Below are 15227 nucleotides of genomic sequence, written 5' to 3'. Positions count from 1 at the left end.
AGCACCCTAAGTTTTACCACACACTTTAACAAACGTTTTTTGTCCTACATGGGTTAGAAGTTTTTGGAATGAGTTGATTTTTGGTGAGGATGATCTCTATGATTAGAAGATCATCCTCCCCAAAAATCAGCCCATTCCGAAATGTTTAGCCCCATGTTTACACGTTGAAAAATCGTGGACCGTCCATTTTTTGTAAATCAATTTTGATGGGGTTAGAAGTTTTGGAATGAGCTGATTTTTGGTGAGGATGATCTCCTCACCATAGAGATCATCCTCACCAAAAATCAGCTCATTCCGAAACTTCTAACCATGTAAGACAAAACGCGTTTGTTAAAGTGTGTGGTAAAACTAAGGGTGGCGAACGGGACCCATATATATATATGGGTCACGTTCCTAAGACTCATATTGAGACTCACATTGCGACACACCGTTTTGTCTTATATGGGCAAAAATGTTTGGAATGAACTGATTTTTTGTGAGGATGATCTCTGTGATGAGGGGATCATCCTGGCAAAAAAATCATCCCATTCCAAAACTTCTAACCCCATCAAAATTGATTTACAAAAATTGGACGGTCTATAATTTTTCAACAAAAATTGGACGGTCTAGAAGTTTCATAATGAGCTGATTTTTGGCAAGGATGATCTCCTCATCATAGAGATCATCCTCACAAAAAATCAGCCCATTCCAAATATTTTTGCCCATATAAGACAAAACGGTGTGTCGCAATGTGAGTCCCAATATGAGTCTTAGGAACGCTGTTATATATATATATATATAGAGAGAGAGAGAGAGAGAGAGAGGATTAGGATCCGTATACACATAAAGCTACTCATAAAATTATAACATGTTTTGTCTTATATAGGCAAAAATGTTTGAAATTGGTTGATTTTTTGTGAGGATGATCTCTATAATGAGGAGATCATCATTACCAAGTCTAGTCCCATGTTTACAAGTTGAAGAACTATAAACTGTCTAATTTTTGTAAATCAATCTTGATGGGATTAGAAGTTTTAGAATTGGATGATTTTTTGCAAGGATGATACTCTTATCATAGAGATCATCCTCACAAAAAATCAACATATTCTAAATATTTTTAACCATATAAGACAAAAATGTTGTAATTTTATGTGTCTACCAACCTAACCCTATATATATACACACATATTTTTGAAGTTGGTGAAGAGCTTGACCAATGGGTTGAGAATAGCATATTCCTTCTTACCAACATAGAGTACGTGGAACCTACGTGGTAATTATTGTAGGCCTGTCAATGAATAGTCAAAAATTCGAATCGAATTCGAATTTGTATTCATAATTTTGAATAATATTTAAAAAAATTTAAATATCCAATTCGAATTCGAATATATTCTAACCATTTGAATAGATTTCAGATACAAATTCAAATATTGATACACCCGATTTGTTAATATCAGATCCGTTGCTAATGCAAAATACTTTATTTTACTTTTAAATTATATTATATATAAATAAAAGTAGAAGACAGCTGTTTGACAATTTTTCAATTAAATAAAAGATGTAAGACAGCTTTTTATATTATATATTATAAATATATTAAATAAATAAAAGGTGTAAGATAACTTTCCATATTATATGTTATATATAAATAAAGGCCTGACAGCTTTCAAATTAAAGGTTAAAGGATTTAAGATAACTTTTCATTACATCCTATTTTCTTTTTATTTTTTAATACGTACCACTTACTAATATTATATTTAAAAAAGTTGATTGAGTGGATTTTAAATAAGTTGATTGAACATTAAGTTCAACGTTGAGCTGGCATAGAGAACCGTTGATTTTCTAACTTGTATTTTCAAGAAATTAAATATACGATTATCTGTGCACTACCAAATCAGCCCACTGTTAAACCCAATGTCCAATGTGGGCAATGTAGCACGACTCTACATATTTGTAAATATGATTGAGTAAACAATTCAATTTTAGTTGAATAGTAATTAAAGAAGAAATACCTGACATATATGTATTTTTTAAACGATTGAGTTAGTAATTAAGAATTTGTTAATATAGATTGGTTTTGAATCCAGGTCGTAATATCAATACACATAAACTTTAATCAACTTAGCAAATTGACGATTTCTACCTAACCTCAACTTTATAAAAAATTTGAACCAACTTAGCAAATTGATGACTTCAACCTGACCTTAGCTTTATTAAAAAAGATATTGAATTGAAGATTGTAATTTTTTTTAGAATAAGAGCTTGATGACGATTCATTCAAAATGCAACAATCAACCAATCAAGTATGATACTTCTTTTTTGATGATGGGATTTTTGGACCCATAGGCTAGATTAGTAGATGCAAGACAATTGACCTATTAGAATACCATATCTCGTACAAATCCCTTAAGTACATGTAATACCTCACAAACCAAACAACATTTCTTTAGTGGAGTAGTAAATAAAGAAGAAATGCCCATTTCAATTTTAATTTGTACCATTGCTTCCTTTTGAATCAAGATTGGTCTAGTCCTAACATTTTTCGTTTTTTGATAAACAAGTGAGTGAGCAAATTAACAACTTTTACCTGACCTCATCTTTATAAAAAAAACCTTGAATTGAAGATTATAATTTTTTCATTCAATTAAACTTTTTTAGAATAAGAAGTCAATGATGATTGGTTCAAAATGCAACAATTAACAAATCAAATATGATATTGGCCTATTAGAACATCATATATAAGTCCAAATCCCCCAGATACATCCAATACCCTCACAAACCACACATACTAGCTAAGCAGAGGGATAAATCCCTGTGGATGGCCAACGAGAAGATTTGACCTCAAGACATTCCCCTTTTTAGAGGGATGCCTTGGCCAGTGCATCTAATGCTCGTTGGTTTAAATATGATACTTTGATATATAGAACTATCTATATATTGATACTGAACACTATTTTAATCTCCATTATTCAAGACCATTGACCTAACGAATTTTACAAAATCAAAGAGGACAATTAAAATAATCTCATCATCCAGGGTGGTAATTAAAAACCCATATTTATATATACTTCTTCTCTCTAAACGATGGAAGAAGACCTTCAACCTACCCTCGGTGGACCTAATTTAAAATTAGAAAATCATTTAAACTCAAGTGAGCTTTTCCACGTTAACAATCGTTCTTTGTTTCAAGCCAGTCAAACCACAAACCAATGAGTCAACAATTCAATAAAATAAGAGTTGGGGGCCTTCAATTATTGAGAAGTTTCACACATTAACCTTGAGTCGTGTTGGGTTGACACAACATTTACTGTGATTCTCACAATTCTAGCGTGTACATGCATACAAAATCATAGATGACTTTTACTCGTATCACAAGGAAACAAATCTATGGTTATGTGCACATCCCACATCAGACTTGTGAGAATCGCAATAAATACTGTGTCATTTCAACATTTCTCATTAACCTCCCATCTATTCTAAGTCCGTTTGCTACAACAATTAAGTCAAAGATCATCACCTAAGCATCAATGGCTACTTCCACTGATCCATCCCCGACTGGTAGGATTATTTCAGTTTTGAGCATCGATAGAGGTGGTATAAGAGGAATAATTCTGGGTACACAAAAATAAAAAACTTAATCTCCTTAACTTAAATTTCAAATTTACTTATGGCTCCCAATAAGAATAATCACCCGCTTTACGGTGCCAAGGATATTAATAATTTTTATTTGGAGCATTGCCCAAAGGGATTTCCTCAAAAAGGGTAAGTTAAAAGGGGAGAAATTCTAACATCTTATCTTAATATTGGGTTGGCTTTTTCAATAATTGCATCTTCTATTCATTTCTCCTTAGTAAGAAATTTAGAGATTTAAATCTTGAAGTGACCTCAAGATTGTACCTCATATATTACTTTCCTTTCGTGAAAGTGTGGAGGAATCATAGATGCTTTTCATCTTTCATGTCAGGAAAGTGAGATATGAGGTACAATAATCTTGAGGTCACTCCAACACGACTCTTCTTCGAAAAAAAAAAAATGATTGGTTATGAGAATTCAAATGAATAAATAATCAAGGAAAAAAAAGAGGTTGACGGTTGTAGGATTGAAAATCTTCCTCTATTTAGGTGCATAGTAATCAAGTTCAGATTTAGCAATTATCCACAACGGAGGATTATAAAAAGAGTAAATTGCACTTCAGTCCCTTGTGATTTAGCATAATTTCATGTTAACCCCTAATATTTTGACAATTGCACTTACCTCCCCTCTCACATATGGTGTTAAAATTCAGATGCTATTTTACCTATTTATTTTTATAAAAAAAAATTTAAAGACCTATAAAAATGTTTGTGTTTAAGCGTCTCCTAGGGTGCTACTCAGTTCAGTTCCACTAAATAAGAACCAAAATTAAACTAAAAAGAAATGCCAATAGAACCAAATCAATCCAAACAAAACTAAGGTTGCCACTATCCTATAAACTTAGTTGGAAAGGAAATATTTTTAATAAAATAAATAGATAGTAAACATAAAATTTCATTAAAAAAATATTAATTTATCCATAAAAAAGTTGTTAATCTATACCCTAACTGCTAAAATAATTCATAATAAATGAATATATTTATTTATTTGTTATATGAGGTCCGGTTCTCGGTTTGGCCCAACTAAATTAACCGGTTCTCCATTTTCTAAATCCATAATCGAACCGCAACCTTTTCCAAACCGAACCAAATTTCCCAGCCGAAAGCTATCGATTTGGTTTGGTTCTTGGTTTGAACTAGACCATGTTGCACTCCTAGCATCTATACGCTCTTGCGTGAACCAATTTATTTATAGGGATATTTTTGTTAATAAAAAATCAACATTTTGAAAAGGGTAAAATTTTTTTTCAAAAAATAAAATTTATATTTTAACTATTGGATTTATGACAAGGAGATAAACGGGGGTAAGCAAGCTTGTTAAATAAACTATAGGGAGGTAAGTGCAATTTTCAAAATAATAGGGGGTTGACATAAAATTATGTCAAACTACAGGGGTGACATTGAATTTACCCTTATAAAAATGAACATTGTTTTGGTTTTGGTGTTTTTTTTTTTTCCTTTCCAAAAATCCATCATCTTCGAGGTCCCAAAAATGTTTTCTCGTTCTTGAGATTTAAAGGTTGAAAAAGATATAATTTTGAGTTTTTGAAAGGTAAAAACGTTATCCAAAATGACGATTTATCGATAAATTATCAATTAATTCTTCAATTCACCGATGTAATCGACTGATCCCTTATTCAGCGAATTTTACACTATTTGTGACTATGATTTGGTGTGTTGTATACAGTTTTAAGTACCACTTGTGTTAAGAAAAAAATTGTGACAATTTAAGCTCACTAAGTCTAAATTATAGAACATTGCACACAAGAGGTGATCTTAACCATCCACTTTGTTGGCCTAATTTGCATCCAATGTAGTTTCATTGACATTTTGTGATTGATGATCATAAAAATGGTTTCTTTAGTTGGGCGAAGGGTTTGTTTAACACGGCCTTTGGGGTAACAATATATTCTCTAATTCTTCCAATTTTCAATCCAACAAAGTTTTTCACATTTTTTTACAAATATGTACAGGCCAAAACTGATGTCGCCAATGATGCTAAATTATCCGATATCTACCTCGATCAGTACCTCTGCTGCACCTACATATCTCCCAGCACATTACTTCGAGATGAAAGACTCTACAGGAAAAACTCAAAGCTTCGACCTCATTGATGGTGGGGTTGCAGCAAATAATCTGCTATATCTCATGAAATTCGACCACGAGACTTTAGTCCATGCACAATGATAGTTACATGCATTAGAAATTTATAGGAAGAAAATAAAAAATGGGGCACATGTGATTGTATCGTCTTATTTATTTTTACCAAATGGTTACATCATTTTACTGAATTTACCTTTATTACCTAGTGAATTTCATACAATAAAATTATGAATGTGACCTACATACTTTTTTTTTTTTTTTTAAAGTAAAAAATAACTAAATATCAAAATGAATATGACCAATGTGAAAGTGCCCAACAATTTAGCTTGGGCACAATGTATGTTTTAAGAACCGAATTCTTGCTTAAGTGGGGGCTAGATTTGGGCACCCACACATTTTTTTCAAATTTTCGGTTAGTGTCGTTATGACCTTGTCGACATGGCCTTGAATGGTGTCGACAAGATCCTGTCGACACTGCCTACAAAACTTTCGATCTTATGTCAAGAAAGGAGTTTTTTTTTTCTCCTGAAAAAAAAAAAAAACAAAACAAAACAAAACAAAATTACTGCCTAAAATGTGGGTTGCCCCTGCTAAAATCAATAAGTCGGAAATAAAATGTGGGTGCCCATGTGAAAATGGGTGTGCCAGCTAAATATATGAATGTCCTTAACACGAGCCAATGAATATAGGCAGTTTTTTTTTACTTGAAAGTGTCGAACTTCTGGGGCACATCAAATGTATGACTTATTATAACTCTGCGGGCACTACCTGCCATGAGCCATATCGCGGAGGAGATTTTGAAATTCAATCCAAATTTCTCATCTTTCACTAGTTTCCAAATACTTTCCCGTGGGACTGGGACAAGTCACTTTGAAGAGAGATATAGTGCAGCTGCGGCCACCAAGTAGGGCATGCTTGGATGGTTATATAATAGTGGACACACACCCTTGATCGATATTTTCACTGATGCAAACTCAGATGTGATTGACATTCATGCTTCTGTTCTGTTCCAAGCTAATCAATCCAAGAAGAACTATCTCTGAATTCAGGTACCAAGCCATGCTGTCTAAGTAAAATGATTGAATCGAAATTTATTTATTTCTGTAAAAATTAGAGAAAGATCAAAATCAGTTCAGATCCTCATCAGATTTTAAAACTCTACTTCAAACCCAACCAGATTAGGTTGGGTTTTGATCCATTAAACACTATATGCACACTATAATGTACATATTTTTTCATATGCCAAGGATCAAGTATTGGATGCCAAACCTTTTTACTGATGCTAAATGATCGAATTGGACCAAATTTTAGCTCCAAACTGTTGATTTTTTGCACCAATCTTGTTCTTTTATTAAAATCTACCTAAAAATGTGTTTCTCACAACCAAAATTTATTCATATTTGCTCTCAATTCCTTAAACTACTAAAATATTATTTTCTTCTTCTAATAACTAGGGAGGAAATTGAGATTATTCCATCACATTTAATGATCATCTCCCCTTGCTTATAGAAGGATGTAGGGTTGATTTTTGGTGAAGATGGTCACTTTGCATTGAGTTTGTTCTTGGAAACCCTCACATTCTCATTGGTCCACATGTATTGAAAGGCAATATAAATTTATGAAAATGCCCATATTAGATCACGTTGGGATTGTTTTCAATACACGCAGATCAATAGAAACTCCTTTGCATTGTGAGACCATTCGGACAAAAGATCATCTTTCTTTTGAAACTTTTAACCAAGTGAATGTAATAATCAAGTTAATAGTTAAAGTTGACAATCCATAGTAGTTTAACTTGTAAATTACTTTTCCTTGAATCAGAAATATCGGAATGGACAACGAACTCCTCGTGATCATATTCTATTGATTTTTCTTGAATTATTTTTCTAGTATTGTTATTTATGTTATTGCATTGTAGCTTTGAATTATTTTTCTATTATTGGTGTGATTAATTTAGGATGACACATTAACAGGAACTGCCTCGTCAGTGGACATTGCCACAAAAGAGAACTTGTTAAATCTAGTGCAGATTGGTAAGGATCTTCTTAAGAAACCAGTGTCAAGGGTAAATTTGACGATAGGAAAGTTTGAGGAGGTTGAAGGAGAGAGCACCAATGAAGAAGCCCTTTCTCACTTCGCCAAGCAACTATCCAATGAATGCAAGATCAGGAAGGCCACAATGTCTACCAAGTAAAAATTTGGTAATGTGAAAGAAACTACCTTGCAATTGTAGCTCTCTTTGTAATAGTTCGTTAATTTAATTATGAATGTTGATTGAAAATTGGAACAATAAAGTATTTTAGTCAAAGAAAGAGCAAACCTATATGTATGAGTACGTTTTAGGCCTATTTAGAGGGTAGAATCGAGGGAGTGAGAGTTGGAATTGAAATAATGGGAGTTGAGGCAAATCCTAAAAATGAACTCCATTATTGTCAACTTATGCCAAACGATTGTTTATTTATAGATTATAACATCGAATGTGATAAATTAGGGATGTTTATTTATAGATTAATTTTTGCTCACTTTCTAACAAATAACTTTACTTTTTAGGGACACATGGCAGCTTGTTGTTGATTTTAACAGTTTGATACGTTCAGTTGTTAACAACAAAATCATTTTAATCCCCTAAGGGTTTCTCGAGATGGCAAGACCAACTTAACCTCATGAAGAAGACGTCTTTGGGTGCCAATAGCACCTCTCAAATTAATTATTTAATGACAGTGATAGTAACATAGTCATAAAAATCGGTGATTTTTTTAAAAAGTTGCATTTTGAAAATCGCGACTTACCACCCCTAATTATTAAAACGGTAAAAAATTATGACTTTTTCTTTTGTCACAAAATGGTTTCTCACAACCAAAATTATTCATATTTGCTCTCAATTCCTTAACTACTAAATATTATTTCTTCTTCTAATAACTAGAGAGGAAATTGAGATTATTCCATCACATTTAATGATTATCTCCCCTTGCTTATAGAAGGATGTAGGGTTGATTTTTGGTGAAGATGGTCACTTTGCATTGAGTTTGTTCTTGGAAACCCTCACATTCTCATTGGGTCCACATGTATTGAAAGGCAATATAAATTTATGAAAATGCCCATATTAGATCACGTTGGGATTGTTTTCAATACACGCAGATCAATAGAAACTCCTTTGCATTGTGGACCATTCGGACAAAAGATCATCTTTCTTTTGAAACTTTTAACAAGTGAATGTAATAATCAAGTTAATAGTTAAAGTTGACAATCCATAGTAGTTTAACTTGTAAATTACTTTTCCTTGAATCAGAAATATCGGAATGGGACAACGAACTCCTCGTGATCATATTCTATTGATTTTCTTGAATTATTTTTCTAGTATTGTTATTTATGTTATGCATTGTAGCTTTGAATTATTTTTCTATTATTGGTGTGATTAATTTAGGATGACACATTAACAGGAACTGCCTCGTCAGTGGACATTGCCACAAAAGAGAACTTGTTAAATCTAGTGCAGATTGGTAAGGATCTTCTTAAGAAACCAGTGTCAAGGGTAAATTTGACGATAGGAAAGTTTGAGGAGGTTGAAGGAGAGAGCACCAATGAAGAAGCCCTTTCTCACTTCGCCAAGCAACTATCCAATGAATGCAAGATCAGGAAGGCCACAATGTCTACCAAGTAACAAATTTGGTAATGTTGAAAGAAACTACCTTGCAATTGTAGCTCTCTTCGTAATAGTTCAGTTAATTTAATTATGAATGTTGATTGAAAATTTGGAACAATAAAGTATTTTAGTCAAAGAAAGAGCAAACCTATATGTATGAGTACGTTTTAGGCCTATTTAGAGGGTAGAATCGAGGGAGTGAGAGTTGGAATTGAAATAATGGGAGTTGAGGCAAATCCTAAAATGAACTCCATTATTGTCAACTTATGCCAAAAGATTGTTTATTTATAGATTATAACATCGAATGTGATAAATTAGGGATGTTTATTTATAGATTAATTTTTGCTCACTTTCTAACAAATAACTTTACTTTTTTAGGGACACATGGCAGCTTGTTGTTGATTTAACAGTTTGATACGTTCATTTGTTAACAACAAAATCATTTTTAATCCCCCTAAGGGTTCTCGAGATGGCCAAGACCAACTTAACCTCATGAAGAAGACGTCTTTGGGTGCCAATAGCAGCTCTCAAAATTAATTATTTAATGACAGTGATTAGTAACATAGTCATAAAAATCGGTGATTTTTTAAAAAAGTTGCATTTTGAAAATCGCGACTTACACCCCTAATTATTAAAACGGTAAAAAATTATGACTTTTTCTTTTGTCACAAAAATTGCCAATTTTTTTTCTCTTTTTTCCAACTTTTTCTCATTTTTCCCTCCTAGGAAATTTTTTTTAAATATTTTCTTTCTCCTTTTAAACGTCGGATTTGATGCATAACATAATTTGGTAATTCATAAATGTAGAAATATTAATTCTATGAAGTTTCATTAGATATATATTTTAATAGATTTTTTATCATTTATTTTCATCGTTTTCCCCCACCTTTTTTTTGGTTTTTAATGTTTTTTTTCTGTAGTTTTCCCTTTGCCAATTTAAACCCATACTCACACTTTGTGACTATGGTTAGTAACGCTTTAAGACATCTAGTGAGGTGACTAAACAGCTTCACTAGACATGCATTTTGATGATGTATTAAAAGTTTCAAACATTTTGATCATTAACTTAATATCTCTGGACACTCATTAGAGTGTTTAATTTTTAAATTAAAAATTCAATGGTATTATAAATTAAAGAAATAGTAGTATTTTGTTAGATTTCAAAATGAGCATAATTTTGTTGTAACCAAACCAATCCAAGTAACAATAAATAAGAAAATAAATAAAGGTGAAATATCACACAAACACATAGATTTACTTGGTTCTCTCATGATTGAGGTACATCTACTCTCATGATTGAGGTACATCTATGGATCTACACCAATTCCATTATAAAGAGAAAATTCTTTGTTACAGATTACATCATTTCACCAAATAAAGACAAATATATATCCTCAATAAATGAAAAATTACCCAACGATGAATAGTAGTACTCGTTATTGACCAGTACCACGAGCACTACGTCATATTTCACAAAAAACGACGGGCCTAAGCAGTCGTTTTTTAAGAACAATGACGGCCCCACCGTCGCAAGAGCAGTTGTAAATAACGGTATCGTTTTTAGTGAACGACGGTTGGCAAAGTGTTATGTAAAACGACGGTCCAAACCCGTCATTTTTTTTGTCGAATTAAATTAAATTAATACATATAAACGACGGCTTAGAGCCGTCGTTTTTTTGCCAAACTTTTTTTTTAAATAACCACTATTGTTTGTCAAAATATGGGGCCAATCACTGTATCTTTTATAAATGGAAACTAAAGGTCATTTATGGTAATAATTATTTGGATTGAAATCTAATTACAGATGTAACTAATTAATTTGGCAATAATGGTTGTAAATCACAAATTTTCTTTGTCCATGTTAATGTACCAAATAATTCCAGCCATCGTAGAAGCTGTCAGTCGCATACAATTCTACGGCATTGGCAAAATAACAACTGAAAGATATACTCCAACCACACAAATGCTGAAGAATACCATTCTATGCATCCCTTGGTGACTTGAAAGATATACTCTAACCACACAAATGCTGAAGAATACCATTCTATGCATCCCTTGGTGACTTGAAAGATATACTCTAACCACACAAATGCTGAAGAATACCATTCTATGCATCCCTTGGTGACTTGAAAGATATACTCCAACCACACAAATGTTGAAACTATGTTTCATTCTTATAACAACATACAGTGTCTACGTGGAACGTTTTGGTTAGAGATTAAACAAATCGGTATGTGTGCCTCATAGAAAATGGCTTGGCTAGGGTTCTGATGTGTTTTAAAGTCCAACCAAAATGTGCCACGTAGACATGGTTCCTATTCCATATAGGAACGGGACACCCCATCTGATCCTGATTATAGTAAAGAAGACAACTAATAGCAATTAACACCAAGGGTGCTAGATAGTTCAATGCAGAAAAGTGGAAGGATGGGCGTACATGAGAAAGTGGGCTCATTGTGGAGACACTCGGTCATCATCAACCGGACATAAGTTGAACAGAAGATCATAATCCATATCTTTTGAAGAATACAATTTCAAACTCTTCTAATTCACAAGTAAAACAAGTCTATAGATCTAGCCAAGGAAAACAAAGGGCAGATAAGATAAGCAACAACTGCTAGAAACGGTTGATCTGATTGATAATCAATAATTGAGAGAAACACGAACGTTGTGAGAAATTAAAAGAGAGCAGTTTAGCCTTTTTATAAGAGAGAGAGATATTTATAATATAGGATTGGGGAGTCAATTGTGCAATGTGGAATGGAAAGAGAGTTTCTCTCTACGAAAGAGAGAAATGGGACAACCCAACCGACGCATGAGGCCAAGTCTAGATAGATGGAGCTGTAAACTTACGCGTACACCAAATAAAATATAACAAAAACCCATCATTTATTCTCACAAAGGGATCAAGAGCAAAAATTTATCATACCCTTTCAATAAAAATACAAATACCCACTATTTATTCTCACAGAAGGGATCAAGAGCAAAAAAATATCACATTCCCATTCCAATAAAAGACTTCCATAGTTAAAACCTATGTCACAGATACATGAACATACCACTAAAATAGATAGGAATTAGAAAACAAGATCAAACCCATCAAAACAAAGTCTAAAATGAGAATATTGAAATAAGCATAAAAGTATCATCTCTGTTAATAAAAATAAAATAAAAATAAAAAAATAAAAAAAGACTAATTTTTTGTGCTGAGTACTAAAGATGAAGTCTTGAGCAAACTACCTCACAACATCCTATCTTGAGTGAAGCAAAATTCCAGATATGGGTGTCCCTGATATTGCACTTTACAGCATTTATTTGCTGACCCAAGATTCCAATTGAATCACAAGGCCACCTAACCCTCTTATCTCCAAGAAATCATCTCTACAAACCAACTGATGTCCTCAAACCCTTTTTTCAGCTCCAGAAAAGAGGAATTTTACAAGGAGAATAGAAGAAGAAAGATTAGGTTTTCTGCAATTGTTAAGTAATTTTCAGTTGGATCTATGGTTAGTAGATGACTATGCAATAGCCAACAATGAATATGCTCACGATTCACGAGTCTACAAACCAACACATCACCCAATAACCATCTACATCATGTCTTTTCACCTTGTACATCAACCACACAACTTCCTCCTCTATCACAGTTGCTGTTAAACATCAAGAATGGAGAAGAGCTATGTCAGAGGAATTTCAGATACACCTCATCACCATGAAGCATTAATATATTATAGTTATATGTTAAGAGTCTATTATCGAGAATTTAAGGTTTTTAAGTTCTTTTTTCTTCATTAGATAATTCAACTTGCCAAGTTAACACTTTCTTATTTGTGCTAAGAAATACGTATCTTTACCCCGAAATGCACAAAGCAAGATATTAAACAATTTTGTTATATTGACAGTGATGGGTGATAAATTAAGTATTAATATATTTTGTATGAAGAACTTTATTAGTTGCTCTAGCATACCATCGTGTGGTATATTTGCTTTGAAGTATACTTATTGTAGAAGTCTTTAAATCTTTATATGCTTTGAAGTATGCCTGTAAACTTTTATGCCAATAATATATATGCCTTGAATTATCATGTTTCTTTATAAAGAGTTGTTTTAATAAAGGAGACACAAGGATGACAAAAAAAACTCGTGTGGTCATGGACATTACCAAATCAGCCAATATGCATGGCTGGTGGACTGCCTACAGTATGAACAAAATTCCTTGCTTCTGCCCCTATACATGATTAAATTAATTTGGTAACTAGCTGTGCTGTCCTCTAGCATGTGAGATTGGTTAAGTTTTGGTTGGATCTAAATATTGTTCATTGGAGTAGGTTTATTTTGTATTTCTTACAAAAATTTTATCACAATTTAAAGCTACTTACCTATGCTAAATATTCAGCAAGTTAACTTGATGACTTGGACAATATAAAAATGTTACTTGTCAATAAGAAAACAATGTAAATAGATTGAACATGGCAAAGATGAGAATATTGAGATGGATGAGTGGAAAGACCAAAAAAGATATAAAATTACACTGAAAGCATTTGTGAAAATTTTTTTGTTGAATGAGATGAAAATTTTATATTTTCATGCATACAATGTATATTTTTCTCAAAATATCATTTTCTACTACTTCTATAAACATGGATTCACATAAAATGAATTGGTTATAATGTTAAAATAAAATAGTATACAAAAGAGGAGTTCTTGTGAGTTGGACAAGTTGAAATGTTGTGTGGGTGTGTAGAGTGGTAAAGCTCTTCCTAACTTTATGGTAAAGAAGAATATGCAAAGGTGGGATTGTTGGGCCGTGGTTGGATATTGGTGGGAGTGGGGTGTATCATAGATGGCATGTTTTCAAATGGGTTGTTATGACTACTTAACTATGTGTGGATCTGGTGATCATAGCAACTGAAAGAGCTTTGACTACAAATTTTTATGGATATAGTGATCTCTATTGAAAGAGCTTTGACTGCAATTTTGATAAGGTTACAATAAACAGATTGAATTGACCTAGTTGCCATTAAACAACATCTAATTGATGTTATATCAGGTGCTGAGACAATGAGAAACTATAAGATTAATTAACCAAGAGTTTTTTGAGATTGGTGGTGGTGCCATAATGTACATTGGCTGCCAACCTTCCCTAGTTGTTGATATTGGTGGCATCCAGTGTATGAGATGTGTTTGTGATTCAAAATAAGATGGTGTTGTGGCAGAACCTCTAATATGATGGCCTTGATCAAGACAAGCCCATAAGTGCTTCTAAGACACCGATATGGAAAAATAGTCGAATCCAACTACTATAAATCACATTAAGCTGATTTTTTTTTTTTTTGTCCATAATAACTTCGGAAGTTCTATTCACATTATAATTAGAGGGTAAGAAGAACATAAATCACAACCACAAAAATAAAAAGTGTAGCCAACTAAGGCACATATTAATGTGTTAAGAATGGATGGTCATAAAAATGTTAATATCGTACAAAAGTCTGACCTTGAAGATTTAAAATGCACAATTCGTCAAGTGCTTCGCAACTATCTCTCCTAATTCGGTGTAGCTGGCTTTCAGATACAGGCGATACAAGTGTTGTCTCTATTGCAAGATTGATACTAACAGAAGATACCTGAGGCTAGCCATATTTATAAAGTATCACTAAATGTGGTATAGTAAACGTAAAACAACAAAAGAGAGATAAGTTCATGGCACTATGAACTGATACTTCAATAGAAAAATAATGAATTAGTTCACTAAATATGCTGTAGTTTTTTTTTTTATAAGTAAATGAATTACATGAATTCAAATCCGAAAAAAGAAAAAAAAATATCACTGGTCTCTGTATTTAAATCCAATTAGATACCTTTATTTGAAA

General features: G+C 32.7%; 1 pseudogene; it reads left to right on the top strand.

Annotated features, from left to right (window-relative positions):
• Nucleotides 1–3646: 3646 nt before the first annotated feature.
• Nucleotides 3647–9375, top strand: LOC147391820 (patatin-like protein 2; annotated as a pseudogene).
• The last annotated feature ends 5852 nt before the right edge of the window (nt 9376–15227 follow it).

The sequence above is a fragment of the Akebia trifoliata genome, chromosome 11 (genome assembly GCF_017979445.1).
Source record: "Akebia trifoliata isolate Shusen 1 chromosome 11, ASM1797944v1, whole genome shotgun sequence".
Classification (NCBI taxonomy): Eukaryota; Viridiplantae; Streptophyta; class Magnoliopsida; order Ranunculales; family Lardizabalaceae; genus Akebia; species Akebia trifoliata.
Note: the sequence above shows the minus strand (reverse complement) of the source record. Positions and strands in the feature narration are given on the sequence as shown.